Source organism: Olea europaea, unplaced genomic scaffold (assembly GCF_002742605.1).
Source record: "Olea europaea var. sylvestris unplaced genomic scaffold, O_europaea_v1 scaffold2822, whole genome shotgun sequence".
NCBI classification, from domain to species: domain Eukaryota; kingdom Viridiplantae; phylum Streptophyta; class Magnoliopsida; order Lamiales; family Oleaceae; genus Olea; species Olea europaea.
In genome coordinates this window covers 43467-59678 of record NW_019246721.1, presented here as the reverse complement: position 1 = coordinate 59678, position 16212 = coordinate 43467, and the positions used below count along the sequence as shown (strand labels likewise).

The 16212-nt window shown below is 34.7% G+C and overlaps 1 pseudogene; it reads right to left on the bottom strand.

The window, feature by feature from the left end:
• Positions 1-3844: 3844 nt before the first annotated feature.
• Positions 3845-15815, bottom strand: LOC111384040 (annotated as a pseudogene).
• Positions 15816-16212: the final 397 nt, after the last annotated feature.

Genomic DNA, 16212 nt, shown 5'->3' with positions numbered 1-16212 from the left:
ATTGAGGTTTAGGTAGTCAGGGCCATACACCATAGTTAAGGTGTTTCCTTATGGGACAGTCGAAAGAAAAATCAACCGTTCAACTCGCAACACCGGAATGAATGAATGAATGAATGAATAAATCGAGCGCTTAATGGGAGGCAACCCATTCTTCTATCTCTTTTTGCTATTTTAATTAACTATTGCATTACATATAGTTTTAGGGACTGCATTAATTTAGGAACTCATGCATTTAAATGGGTAGTTTTGGACACATTTTAAGTAGTACTTTTAGACCTGCATCAGTAGCTTAGGCATATTTATTTATTAAGTTCATTTTATTTTGACATGGTTATCTAGGTTCATCGTTAACATCTTAGCATTCTATTGAGCTTACATTGATGTGATATGCATCTTTAAGGTGGTACCTAAATCTAAATCTTTCTTGGTATGAATTTATTGCAAATATTTAACTTTTGTATGCTATCACTAATATTTATTTTGAATATTTGAAACAGAGAATTAAAGCCTCACAACAAAGAAAAGCTACAGCTGTCATGATGTCTACCAATTGGAATAGCCTGATCATTCATCGTATCCACATTTACCCCGGTGAGTTTCTGATCCTTACGCTTTACTTTGTTTAGTTTTGCTTCTACATTGGGAACAATGTAGTATTTTAGTTTGGGGGTGGGTGAGTATTAGGATACTTAGAATACATACTTTTCAACTGCTAATCGAGTCCGTATAACTGTTAAAAAAAATTGTTTAGTAGCGTTGACGACTTGCCGCCTATGAAGATATTATTTGTTTGAATTGAGTACATATTTAGTTAGATGGTGGATAACATCTTAACTTGTACTTTTACTTTAAAACTTATCCATGTTAGATTTGATTATTTGAGCACATATCCATATTGATTTATCACTTATGTTGGTACACAATGTAATTTTTGTGGAATTGTTGATGTTGTTGACTTAAGTTTGAATAAAATTCCCAAGTACCTTGTTTGGTTTAAAATTCCCAAGTACCTTATTTAGAAACCAAACTGCAAAAAAAAAAAAAAAAAAAAAAAAAAAAAAAAAAAAAAAAATGAGAAGGTTAGAGCTTGTCTTCATAGAAGTGTGATGGTTTGGAATTCTCAAATCTCGGCGTTAATTGAAAAGGTTTGAGTTAAAAAGTCTAAAACGGGCACTGATTATCATACATTTTTTACTTCTTTTCGTAGCCTTTATAACCCGAGTGATTAAGCCTGTAAGGGTCTTTAAAATCTGGTGCCCTAAAGTCATCTGACTCGGAAGTCATCGGCCTAAAACTCGCTACAAGGGTCATCTAAAAAGCTTAATAGAAAGAAGTTTTGCACATAAGAAAAAATAAAAATAAAAATAAATAAACAGTTGGATTCTCATATCAAAAGAAAAAGTAACACATCTTCTACTTGTCTTCGTAGCCTTTTTGACTCGGGTTATTAAGCCTGTAAGGGTATCTAAAAACATGATGCTCTATAGTCGTCTGACTTGGGAGTCATCAACCTAAAGCTCGTTATAGGGGTCATTTAGAAAGCCTAATGGAGAGAAGTATTGCACAGGAGATGTCAAAAAAAAAAAAAATAATAAAATGATGAAGAAAAATTGATATATAAATTATCAAAAGTGAGATATACCTAGTAATGACTTTGAGATTTGAATTCTAGAGGTTGGCGGTGTGGCTATGAGAAAGACTTACTATCTCTCCTTCTAGGTTTACAATTATTTAATTCTGAACACTTATGCGAAAAAATGCGTCATAATGATTTTTAGGAACCCCTTATGTACTAGAAATACCGCAGGATTGGAGAGAAAAGTATAAGGAGTGATTGTTACACGAGAGGTGTGAGGAAAAATGACCACAAAAGGGTTGGGACTATGAATAAATCAACAACACTTGATTGGTTGTATTCTAATATAGGTGTTAGTTCAATGTTGGCTAATCTCACACACACACTAAATAGAGCATTGGATAAGCAAAAAATTTTATTTTTGATGTTATTTGGATCTTTCTAAAATATTGCTTAAATTTGAACCTGAGGCATATGGTAAATAGTTCAACATTGAGTCTTTTATTTATGATTTGTTAGGTTAGAAATGTGTTATACTTAAATTTTATTTTGTTTTGTTCGAGGACGAACAAATGTTTTAATTTGAGGGTGTTTGATAAGTGCATTTTGTGCACTTATTCAGACTACATAACTAGATTTTTATGTCGTCAAATTATTAATTTTTACCTAATTTGTGTTAATTTTTTTTTGTTTTTAGTTATGGACCCATTTTGAAGCAATTGGAAAAGAAAATAATCAATTGCCTATTACATTGAGTTTGTGGACAAAATCTCACGGAATAAAAGATGAAGGATCAAAATTGAGGAGAAAATGAAGAGAATGACTAACTTGCATTACATGAAAGAATTGAGTACACAAAACTTATTGGACTATGGGCTCCTAATTTGTATACAGAACAAAGGGCTTTATTGTTTATGTATATATACACATGTAGCCGAGAGAAAGAGAGAGCCGGGGAGAGAAAACAACTATATATACACGCACAAAAACGGGGGCCGAGAATGGACGGCTAAATTGATAAAGTCGGCAGCTTCTGGTGGGAGATTAATTGTGGCATCAAGGGTTGATTTTCACATATATACACCAACAGAAATCAGAAAACTGGAGTGGTGGAATTAATAATTAAACCAGCTGCTGGGAATTAATTGCTAGGTTGCAAAGTGAGTTGAATTATATATTTGTACATCTGCCGGAAACGTCTCACGCATAGGAAAGAGAAAAGTTGGCTGGAATTAAATACATATACACACAATTGGGGAATTGCTTGCTGGAATTCAATTGGAAATAAAATACAAGGTGGTGGCTAGGAGATATATATATATATATATATATATATATATATTACCCACATGCTACCGAAAGGAAGGAGAGGAGTCAAATAGAGGAGAGACAGAGGCATATAAGTGGCGGCTGGAATTGGACTTCTGAAGGAACAAATTCGACATTTGCTGTAGAGAAAACAAAGACATTCACGAGACGATGAAAGACAGCAACGCAATTGGAATAAATCACGTTCCGTCAATTATTGGTGATGTCGTTCCACTTCTCTTTGTTTAATTTTAACATTATGCTGGGCTAGATTATTTTGCGCTAGGATTTGCGATGAATCTTATATTATGAACCCTTAATCTTGAATTTTATTTATTTGACGTTAAAATATGTTTTTAATTATTGAATGATTGGCATGGATTTTATTTTCTCTACAATTTAATGCGCAATAGTTGTATGAGATTTGTTGCTTATTTTACCCTCGAAAGATGGAAAATAATTTAGACATTATGTTAATTGTTGTAAAATCCAATAGGGGATAGAAATATACCGCTATACTTTATGTGATCTTTAAGTATTCGTAAAACTTTAATGTATTTTTATATGTTCACATTCGTCATAGAAATATAGTCGGATCGCATGTGAAAATAGGTTTAATTCTATTCGAGAGAGATTGTTAAACAAATTAGAAATATTGGTCTTCATAATTGAATCGTGTTGTCAATTTTATAAAATTCGGATTAAAGGGGATTGATATAAGGGGATTCGGGATCCTAGTACGCATTTCGTTATCATATTTTTATAAAACTTGCATTTGGTTATAATCAAGCATTTAATTTAGTTAATTTAGGCTTTATATTTATAAGTAGGTTATTAAATCATAATTTAGTTAGGAAAACTATCAAGAATTTGCATTGTTTTGGTTAAGGCGAAGATAATTTAAATTTAAACTAATACAATCTCTGTGGGACTATACTTGGACTCAAAAGGTCCACTTTATTACTTGAACGCTACCCGTGCACTGGTGGTGTAGGATTTTACGAACAATATCTTCTTTTTACTCTCCATACCTTTATGAATTGCTAACACTACCGCCCTTCTCTTTTGTGGGGTTAGAGAGAAAGAGGGCATTCCAAACGTGAAGGCGAAAGTCTCGGGTCGAGTCGAGGTAAATCGATATTTGTTTGATTATTTTTTAAGCCCAGATTTATCGAGGGACTTCTACGACACCAATCAATGCACAGATTCCCTCACATAGGGGGAATGTCACACTAGACAAAGTGTACATCTAACATTATTCTAAATATAAAGATCACGATACTAAAAAGTAAGTTTCTGTAAGGTTTTACATAGTTGCACAAGTAAATTATAACTTTTAATCAAAACCAAAGAAAGAAATATAGGATAGGACCAGCGCTGATTTCACCATCATTCAAAAGTTCAGAAACATCAACATTGATTCTTTATATTGCCAGCAACCCTTCCAATTCGAGCTTGCCACCGTCCATGCTGATGGCGCCTGCTTGAAAGTAGGCCGACCAAATTGTCACAAAGAAAAACATTAGTAATTGATACAACAGTGGGAGTTCCAACGTGCATTCATAAGATTCTTGCTTTTGTCTGTTATTGAAAAACGATAAGTGCAACCTTGTGACTCCTCTGTGTTGGAATGCGGAAGCAAAATTAATTAGAAATTAAAATTTTCTTTAATTCAATAAGTAAGATCGTCTAGATGTTCACGTGTATGTTATAACAAAATTAAAGGATTCGAATCTTTTACCTAAGTTCAACGATCAACCTTGAATTATCTCTGATCCGCGAACTTTCGCCTTCTTTAATTGCAAGAATCTTGATGCTTTGAACCTTCAAACCTTCTATAGTATTCTCCAACGCAAAGACTACATCGGTGTGTAGGCACCTTCTTTCAATTAATCAAAAAACTAATTCTTGAATTTTGGACAACAGGAAAATAATATATTTTCTCTCTCTTTTTCTCTCTACAATTTTGAGTCTTATGGAATTATGAGTGTTGTAGTATTTTTCTATCCATCTAGTCTCTATTTATAGAGAAAAAGATGATAGAATTCTAATAAAATTATAATTCCACATTCAAACACGAGTTCTAATTAAAACTTAAGTAGGAGTTCTAATTAAAGTCAAATTCTAATTAGTTTACATATAATTGCATGTGTAGTCCTAGAACTTCAATTACAATTACAATTAAGTTTATAACTTTCATAGTAATTACAAATAAGTATAAAATTTTATTGTAATTACAATTAAGCACAAAACTATTATAATTATCGTAATTAAGTTTCAATACTTTATGGAGCTACTATAGGGACCTGATCGGACATATATTTTTCAAGCTCCAATAATTAGATCTTGTCTATTCGACCCTAGATCACCCAATCTAATTATTAGCCCTTGCTTTTTCTACTAAAGGCAAAAGACTGAATCCTTGGAATATATAAGATCATAGAAGCAAATAAATCTGTAATACTTTTCTCTGACATGCTATATATGTATTTTATCCACATCCGAGATCTGATAATTAGGTACGAGCATAAATGACCATTTTGCCCCTATAATTATTTTCACTAACTTAAGTTTCATTTTCTTCAACGGTCCTGTGAACAAATCACAGATGTCGAAGTGTAGCTGTCGCTAAACACTAAACTCAGATTTTAACCATTCAACAGAAAATATTCAAGTAGTCACTCTATCCATTTTCAGGGTAACGATTCCCGACACGAATTCATGTTCTCTACTTCGCTCATTCTCAAGTTCCCAACTCATCGAGATATTTGACCAATCAACACTAAACTCAGATTTTAACCGTTCAACAGAAAATATTCAAGTAGTCACTCTATCCATTTTCAGGGTAACGATTCCCGACACGAATTCATGTTCTTTACTTCGCTCATTCTCAAGTTCCCAACTCATCGAGATATTTGACCAATCAAATTGATCTCACCCATTGATGAATCAAAGAACCATTAAAATCACGAAAATATATACATAATTATGTCAAGGGGCTCAGATGAAACACATAGCGGTCAAGTGGAATTTAATTCTCCACATGGTCATACTATAGAATTAAATTCGACACGTGGTCCGTTTAATACACTCCAAGTGTACTAGTGTCATATTTAACTATTTCTGTGATAAGGACAAATCACAAATTCGAATAGTGAATTAGTCAACACTACAACCTTCCAATATAAGGTGTCAACCCTTATACATAGATTGTGAACAAATTATTTATGATCAAAATATAAGTTCTGTCACATTGTACTTCTCAACGCAAGTTCCCAACTCATATTATCACAAGTGATCACAGACATTTTAATTTCGCATGCTCAATAATAAATAAAGTAAACATAATTTTATTCAATATAAAAATTATTATTGTTATTTTTATATCAGCAGAACTATACTATATGGGCACACAACCTAATAAATCTCCCACTTGCCATAGAGTTTATGTGTCAAGTCCTGTAACCCCATGCCTTACACATGTCTATTAAAAACCTTAGCCGATAGGCTCTTTGTAAATGGATCCACAAGGTTATCCCCAGTAGCAATTTTACTGACAGTCACATCTCCTCTATTAACTATCTCTCTCAAGAGATAATATTTCTGTTCAATATGTTTACCCCTTTGATGACTCCTTGGTACTTTAGCATTTGCCGCTGCTCCACTATTATCATAGTACAGTGTCAGGGGTTGTGTAGATGCAGGCACCACCTCGATATTCGTTAGGAATTTTTTTGAGTCACATCGCTTCCTTAGCGACTTTACAAGCTGCCACATACTCAGCCTCCATGGTGGAATCAGCAATACATGATTGTTTGATACTTCTCCAAATAATAGCCCTACCACCAAGTGTAAACAGTGATCCTGATGTACACTTGCGAGAGTCCTGATCAGCCTGAAAATCTAAATCTGTATAACCCACTGGAACAAGATCTGGTGATGAGTAAACTAGCATGTAATTCATTATCATTCGAAGGTATTTCAAGATATGCTTTACAGCCACCCAGTGTTCCGGTCCAGGGTTAGATTGATATCGTCTCACCATACCAACAGCATAACAAATGTCAGGTCTATTGCACAGCATAGCATACATGAGACTACCAACTACCAATGCATAAGGTATCCTATGCATGCGTTCTACCTCTTCAGGAGTCTTAGGGGACTGATCCTTTGAGAGTTAGATTTCATGCCTGAAAGGTAAATTACCTTTCTTGGAATCTTGCATGGCAAACCTGACAAGTATCTTATCAATGTATGAAGCTTGGGATAGAGCTATCTGCTTGTTCTTTCGATCTTTTAAGATCTGAACACCTAGAACATAGCTAGCTTCTCCTAAGTCCTTCATATGAAACTGTTGGGCCAACCACGCTTTCATAGACGATAATGGTCCAACATCTTTCCAATAAGTAGAATACATCCACATATAGCACGAGGAAAATTATAATTTTCTCCTGTATCTTCTTATAGAACAGGGTTCGTCAAAGTTTTGATCAAACCATATATCTTAATCACTTCGTCGAATCTCTTGTTACAAGGTTTTAATGCTTGCTTCAACCCATAAATGGACCGCTGAAGCTTGCAGACTTTGTCTTTATGACCGGGTTCTATGAATCTGTCTGGTTGCATCATGTAGATACATTTCTCAAGATGGCCATTCAAAAATACCTTCTTGACATCCATCTGCCACACCTCATAATCAAAATGAGCTGCAATGGATAAAAGAATTCGGATAGACTTACGCATAGCTACAGGCGAAAAAGTTTCCTCGTAATCGATGCCTTCTCGTTGGGTAAAACCCATAGCCACTAGCCTTGCTCTGAAAGTTTCCATTTTCTCGTATACTCCTCTCTTTTTCTTATAGGCCCACTCGCACCCAATGGGTTTTATCCCTTCTGGTGCATCTACAAGTTCCCAGACTTGATTGAAATGTATAGATTTCATTTCAGCATTCATAGCTTATTGCCATAAATTTACATCCACATCATTCATGGCCTCGTTATATGAAATCGGGTCATCAACTTGTGTTGTGGAGATCGCCTGATTAGGCTCTCCAATAACAAGCATCTAGAAGGTGGTCTAATAACCCCCTGACTTTGTCTAAGGGGTGGTGGATCCTGGCTTGTGGCATCTTTTGGAATTATAATGTTTGTATTAATATTCGTATCACCATTAGGTGGTTTCATTACCTCCTCAATACCTTCAATGTTTACTCGATTCATAGGATTGGATGACTCATCTCTCCCACTCAAAACACATTGTTTAGGTATATCTGACACCAAGGGTTGTCTGTCATGAGATTATGTTTCAGGAATCGATGTGGTGGAATTGCTCCCACTCATTTCTTCCAACATGACCTTGGTTTTGGACTGACATTCATTAATATACTTATCCTCTAAGAAAGTGGCATTTGTTCTAACAAAGACTTTCCTATCTAGAGGACTATAAAAATAATATCCCCTGGTACCTTTAGGGTATCCCACAAACAGGCATATCTCTGATCTTGACTCCAACTTCTCTGCCTTTCCTTTTAGCACATGAGCCGAACATCCCCAAAGTTGAATATGACGTAAGCTAGGCTTGCGCCCATTCCATAATTCCAGAAAAGTCTTGGGAACCGACTTAGAAGGAACTAAGTTAAGAACATATGCTGCTGTTTCCAGTGCATATCTCCAAAATGAGATAGGTAGAGTTGCGAAACTTATCATTGACCTAACCATGTCTAACAATGTCCTATTTCTTCTTTCTAAAATGTCATTCTGCTGGGGTGTACCCGACACACTCGGTTGAGAAACAATATCATTTTCTGTCAAGTAGTTCCTGAAGTCTCCCGAGAGATATTCGCCACCTCGATCTGATCGAAGTGTCTTAATACTCTTACCTAAATGTTTCTCGACCTCAGCCCGATACTCTTTGAATTTTTCAAAAGCATTTGACTTTTGAGTCATAAGATAAATGTATCCGAATCTAGAGTAATCATCGGTTAAAGTGATAAAATACTCATAACCTCCTCTTGCAGGTGTATTCATGGGTCCACATACATCAGAATGAACTAGTTCTAATACTTCTTTGGCTCTATGTCCTTTTGCTAGAAAGGATCTCTTAGTCATTTTACCCTCCAAACAAGAATAAAAAACTGGCAATGGTTCGACCTTAAGTGTGTTAAGTGGACCATCTCTAGCCAATCTTTGTATCCTGTTAAGGTTAATATGTCCAAGTCTAAGATGCCATAAATAAGTATCACTAGTATGGTTAGAAATTCATTCATGGTTTGCAGAAATAACGTTTATTTCATTTGTGGCACAATTTAAAATATAAAAACCATTCACGAAATATCCCGTACAAATAGGAGCTTTATTCTTTAAAATATAAAGCGCATCATGCGCAGAGTTTACAGAATAATCCTGTCCTATTAAACAAGAAACATAAATCAAATTTCGCTTCATTCGCGGGACATAATAACAGTCTTTAAGAATTAAACGCCTACCACTATTGAAATAAAAATAAACTACTCCGACTGCTCTTGCTGAAACTATAGTTCTTGTGCCGATCGTAATTTTAAACTGACCCTCACTGAGTCTTCTGCTCTCCTGAAGTACCTGCATAGACATACATATATGATTAGTGGCTCCAGAGTCTACAACCCAGGAATTTGTAGAATCAACCACCAAACATGACTCAGCAATAAAAAACTTACCAACACCCAGCTTTTTAGCTAGTGCATCAAGGCGGTCTTTCTTCCAATGTCATTTGCGACCACAATAGAAACACTTGCCTTTCGACATTCCATTTGATTTGGGCTTTTTGTTGCTTCCTGGATTCTTTTTAGATCTCTTCATCTTCTTTCCAATTCCGCCTTACCCTTGAAACCAATTGCTGCATGAGTATGGCCATCCTTACCCTTGAAACCAATTTCCACCTTTTGCAACTCATTCATCAACTCAGCTAATGGCATATTCATCTTGTGCAAGTGATGGTCCATAGTAAATTGTGAAAACATATCAAATAAAGAATTCAATACCATATCAACTTGAGTTTCTTGATCAATAGTTGCACACAGATTCTCTGCCACGTTGAAGTGTGCAATCATAGTCAACATATGATCCTTCACAGGCATTTGGGTTTCATGCAGATGTTCTGTAAGGTACGAATGGCCTCAAAACGAGCCCTCCTACTTTGATGTCCAAATATGCCCTTCAGGCTTTCTAGTATGTCATAAGAGGTCTCCTGACTTTCAAGCTTTTGCTATAACACGTTTGACATGGATGCCAAAATGTAACAGCGAGCCATCTTGTCAGCAGCTATCCACTTATTATACGCAGCCCTCTTGGACTTTCCTATAGTCTCAGTAGGTTCCTCGGGACATTCTTCTTCGAGCACAAAATCAAGTTTTTCGACAATAAGCACAAACATCAAATTACGTTTCCACATAATTATCCCGACAAGTTAGTTTTGTTTAAGAATAATGGAAAAAGCGTTGAGAGACATTTTGCTGACAAATAACAATTTATTGCATATTAAAATTGAGCAGCGAATGACAATTTAGCATATGATGCATGAATGCATGTGTAGATCCATTAACTACAATAATGCAACGATGACTTGATCTCTGTGATCCAACATGCCTCTCTATAGGAAAGGTCGTTGTGTCCATAATCAAGCTGAGATCCTCCACTAAACAAAATATATCTGACAATAAATGTCTACATTAAGTCTAGCATCATTTTATTTGGTCACCAAAATTATAGACGAGAGCCTCTATAGGAGGTTCATAGATAATTTCGATTTGATTGGACAACATTTGTCTCAATCTCTAAACACTAGAAAATAATTTCGCCATCGATGATCACAAATTATATTCTATTTAGACGATTTTATCATAAAGAAATCCAATCAAGCAACTTAAATCACGCGGCCCTCCTATAAGGAGTACGTTGAATTATCGGCACGAGGCAAGAGCGTTGCTTTGCTTATGGATTGACCAAAATAGACCATGAGTTTTTATTTAAATAAACACCTTCTCCCACTCAATATTTTAAAATAATGGATTTTAATTGAAACAATTACCAACTGTTAATATTAATTAAATTAATATACAGTTTAATTATTATGATTTTTCTATTCAGAATAATTTAATTTAACTTAAATTAATCAAAGAAAAATTTGTGTTAAATGATATGCATCCTATTCATAGTATCACAAGCGATGTCATAAATAAATATATATGTTATGATATCAAGAATGACAATATTTCAAACAACAATTTAAAGCATTCATAAAACGATAAAAATAACAATTATTGTGGCCCTAAAAGACTCAAGAAATAAAGAAAAAAAAATTGGACCAAAGTCCAAAACTAAATCTAAATCTCCAGCTCAAAATTTCCAATCATCCAACATTAGCTTCTCCAAAAAAAAGAAAAAAGAAAAAGAAAAAGGAAGTTTCTGCCACTGTGCCTGTAATTATTTTCAAAAATCCAATTTTTTTTTTGAAAAAAATAATTTCCTGATCATTTTGTCTACACGTGCAGACAGAATGCTGTTTGCGCATGCAGATAGTAAACTGTCAGGATTAATTTTTTTTCTTTTTTTTTTTTTAAATCTTTGACTTCTTTGTCCTCCGTCTTCAAGTTTTCTTCTTCAATTTCCATTCAATTTACAAGATCCAAAAATTACAAGAATTATATCAATTCCTATGTCCCGTAGGCTCACAAATTTTTAAATCTAATTGTACAGAAAATTAAATTAAGATGATGGAGTCGTAATCCACCTATCTTGTTATAGACTTAAAATAACAAATTACATCAAAGACAGACCACCAATAATTGGTTCATAGTTTAAAATAATCCAATCATTCAATCAACATATAAAATTTTCCTAGACATCGCTCCAGTAGAACATGCAATCAATAACAAGCACGTGAACGATCTAGATTGCTCTGATATCAGTTGTTGGAATGCTGAAGCGGAATTAATCCGAAATTAAAATTTTCTTTAATTCAATAAGTAAGATCGTCTAGATGTTCACGTGTATGTTATAACAAAATTATAGAATTCGAATCTTTTACCTAAGTTCAATGATCAATTTTGCATTAACTCTGATCCGCGAACTTCCGTCTTCTTTAATTGCAATAATTTTGGTGCTTCAAGCCTTCTATAGTATTCTCCAACGCAAAGACTACACCAGTGTGTGGGCACCTTCTTTCAATTAATCCAAAAACTAATTCTTGAATTTTGGACAACAAGAAAATAATATATTTTCTTTCTTTTTTTCTCTCTACAATTTTGAATCTTATGGAATTATGAATGTTGCAGTATTTTTCTATCCATCTAGTCTCTATTTATAGAGAAAAAGACGATAGAATTCTGGTAAAATTATAATTCCATATTTAAACAAGAGTTCTAATTAAAACTCAAGTGGGAGTTCTAATTAAAGTCAAATTCTAATTAGTTTACATATAATTGCATATGTAGTTCTAAAACTTCAATTACAATTACAATTAAGTTTATAACTTTCATAGTAATTATAACTAAGTACAAAACTTTATTGTAATTACAATTAAGCCCAAAACTATTATAATTACCGTAATTAAGTTCCAATACTTAATGGAGCTACCACAGGGCTGATCGAACATATATTTTCCAAGCTCCAATAATTAGATCCTGTCTAATCGACCCTAAATCACCCAATCTAATTATTAGCCTTTGTTTTTTCCACTAAAGGCAAAAGACTGAACCATTGGAATATATAAAATCACAGAAGCCAATAAATCTTTGATAATTTTCCCTAACCTGCTGTATATGTATTTTATCCCCGTCCGAGATCCGATAATTAGGTACGAGCATAAATGACCGTTTTGCCCTTCTAATTATTCTCACTAACTTAAGTGTCATTTTCTTCAACAATCCTGTGAATAAATCAAAGATGTCGAAGTTTAGACATCGCTAAACACTGAGCTCAGATTTTAACCATTCAATAGAAAATACTTAAATAGTCATTCTACCCATTTTCAGGGTAACGGTTTCCGACACGAATTCATGTTCTCTACTCCGCTCATTCTCAAGTTCCCAACTCATCGAGATATTTGACCAATCAAATTATCTCACCCATTGATGAATCAAAGAACCATTAAAATCACGGAAAGATATACATAATTCTGTCAAGGGGTTCAGATGAAACACATAGCTGTCAAGTGGAATTTAATTTTTCGTACGGTCATGCTATAGAATTAAATTCGATACGTGGTCCGTTCAATACACTCCAAGTGTACTAGTGTCACTTTTAAATATTTCTGTGATAATGACAAATCACAAACCCGAATAGTGAATTGGTCAACACTACAATCTTCCAATATAAGGTGTCAACCCTTATACATAGATTGTGAACAAATTATTTATGATCAAAATATAAATTGTGTTACATTGTACTTCTCAACGCAAGTTCCTAACTCATATTATCACAAGTGATCACGAGCACTTTAATTTCGCATGCTCAGTACTAAATAAAGTAAACATAATTTTATTCAATATAAAAATTATTATTATTATTTTTACATCAGCAAAACTATACTATATGGGCATACAACCCAACACTTTGTACATTGATGCCCCTTTGGAAAATCCACTGCTCTTCCTGAAGATAAGTTCAAAACTTTTTCTTCAAAAGTAGGGGGGGAAAAACACATGTATATATCAATATGTACCTTCTTAAATGGGACACAAATTCGTCTGGTCATGTTTTTCATCTCTTCAAGCTCTTTCTCATATGTGCTTAACTGAGATTTTACAGGATTGAAGTTAAGGTTAAAGTTAATCCTCAACACAATCCTTTGACAATTTCCTTTATGGCAATTGAAAGGGCTCCACAGTGAGAACATGATAACATCATCAGCATCTTACAGGAAAATTAATGTGAGTAGTTGGACCCCAATATTTTAAAGCAGCTAAATCATAAGCCCTACCTGCCTTTTCTTCTTTATCATAACCCCCTGGAGGGAAAAAATGTGCAGAAATTAATAATTTTGAGACTCAAGAAAAAAATTGCACAAGGAAGAACTACATACCAAGATACACTGGTTGAAAATATTCAGTGATGGTAGAATAAACCAAAATTTGCAAAAAATAAAATAAAATCTTATTAGTATATTCTTCAAGGGGAGGACTACATGCATATAGAGCTCATGAATGAATAAAAAAAGGTTTTTTTCACCTTGTCTTCCTTTTCTTGTTTGTCCTTCCTTCCTGCAACTGTTATCCCACAAATGAGCCTCGTACCTTCCAGTCCAGCGATGCCTAGCACAGTATCATCATCAACAGAAAGTCAAGAAGAAAATAGGTGTTGGGCTGTGATGCCATTTGATCCAGTCCAACTGTTAGGCAATGATGAAAAGGCCCAAATTGGATTTATTACTTGGTCCATTAAATATATACCTAGAAGGCCCACTTAACCGAGCCCAATATCCAGCCCACACACCATTAGTCGCTCTTGGACCGTTGGATTGACCCGCTGATCAACGGTTGATGATATTTACTATAAATATCCTCCTTACTCCCTGTTTGACTCTTGGATCGTCACTTTCTGTTTTTCTCTCTCTCTGCCGTTTGGAACCTTCGAGTTCCTTTGTCTGTGTGACCCTTCCTTCTTCTCTTTGTGAGGTTTCTGGTTGATTATCTTTGTGATAATCGTGTTCTTGTGTGATTCTCCTTTGTGTGAGTGATCGACCGAAGGTAGGCAGTTTGATTTCTTGAGTCCAGTGAAGTGACCTTGGTGTGTTGGGTTGTGAGGGTTCGTTTTTGAGTCCCGGTGCCTCTGTGATGGTAAATGGGTGTGGTCTGAGCCTTCGATTGAAAGATCTAAGCCTTGATGTTGTGATTTAGGGTTTATGGTGTAATCTGCGAATTTATGATTTCATCTATGTTTTCTTGGATTCAGTTTGTAATAATAGGGAATTAAAAAAAGGTGTGGAAGTGCATAACAGGTAACCCCGTGGTTCTGAAATAATTTTTTTGTTTTTGTTTTTTGAGAAACAACTTTACCTCGTAACACCGCGATATTGAGAGGTTCTTTGTCCAAAAGTATCGTTTGATTTACGTGGTACAGGTTCCCTAGCAGCATCAGACTTTGACACTGTGCGCCTTTTACAATCAGCGGCCAAGTGCAAAGGCGGCGAGGCTACCGCCAAGCCCGGTTGAGAACTGGGGTTCATAGTTAGAAAAGAAGCTTGAGAGTTACTGATATTCTCCTCCGCTTGAGGTTTTTCAGCAGGAAACTGAGTTTGGCACAACCAGGACTTGAATCCAGAAACTGAAATTGCAGCACTATTAAATGGCACATGGTACACGCCATTGGCGGCATGGCCAGGGTTTACACCACGGGTTTCAATCTGCCCACCAGCTGGGATTATGCTGTAGTGATATGGTTGAAAAAAAGATGGGTTTATAAAATTTTCTCCTCTTTCAGCATCTCCATCACATGTATCCAAGTTTGGTGGCATATTAACATTTATTTCCCCAGTTTCAGATTGACAGTAAACATTAGGCTCAGTTGGAGATGAATTTGAGTAACAACACGCCAGAAAATCTTCAAATTTCGGACCCTTCCCATTAGGGTTTGCAGCCCCTATACTCCACTCTGAACAGATACAGTTTAAACATCTTCAAGATCCATTTCAGATGATAAAAAAAAAATAAAGTAAAAGATAACATAAATACAGAAGAAAAATGTTGGAGAAAATAGGATAAATGCAAACCATCATTGCCATTTGAGCGCCTAAAACGATCCAATGCATAAAGAGAGCGATCGGAGCGCAAAGGCATAATAGAAATAGGAGTCTGAAAACATCTCTCTTGAGGATTTTCATCTCTTCCAAAGGCTTCGTGAACATCATCATCAACTTTCAGGTGTGGAGTCGGAGAAAACCCCAGTCAATTACTCATGCTATAAACTAGAATTTTCCTATAAACTATGCTTTCTGCTTATTTTTAATTTGATATTTTGCTCTCACGAAAATCTCACAACAAACCCTCACCACTCGATCAACATGAGCTCAAACTTAAAAAAAAAAAAAAAAAAAAAAAAAAAAAACTTAGAAAAGACTATATAATTTAACCTTGAGTCTCATTCTTCTAAAAATTTATTTTCAAGTGATTTTAACCATACATTTTTAAAAAAAAATAATATTACATGCAAATTTGAATTTTTTCTTAATTTTTAACCACACATTTTTCATCAATTACTATTTAAAAATACATTCTTTCCGTTAAAATGAGGCTCAAACAAGGGCTCAACTTGTGGTTTAAAAAATTAAAACAAAAGAAGTATACAACATTGCAT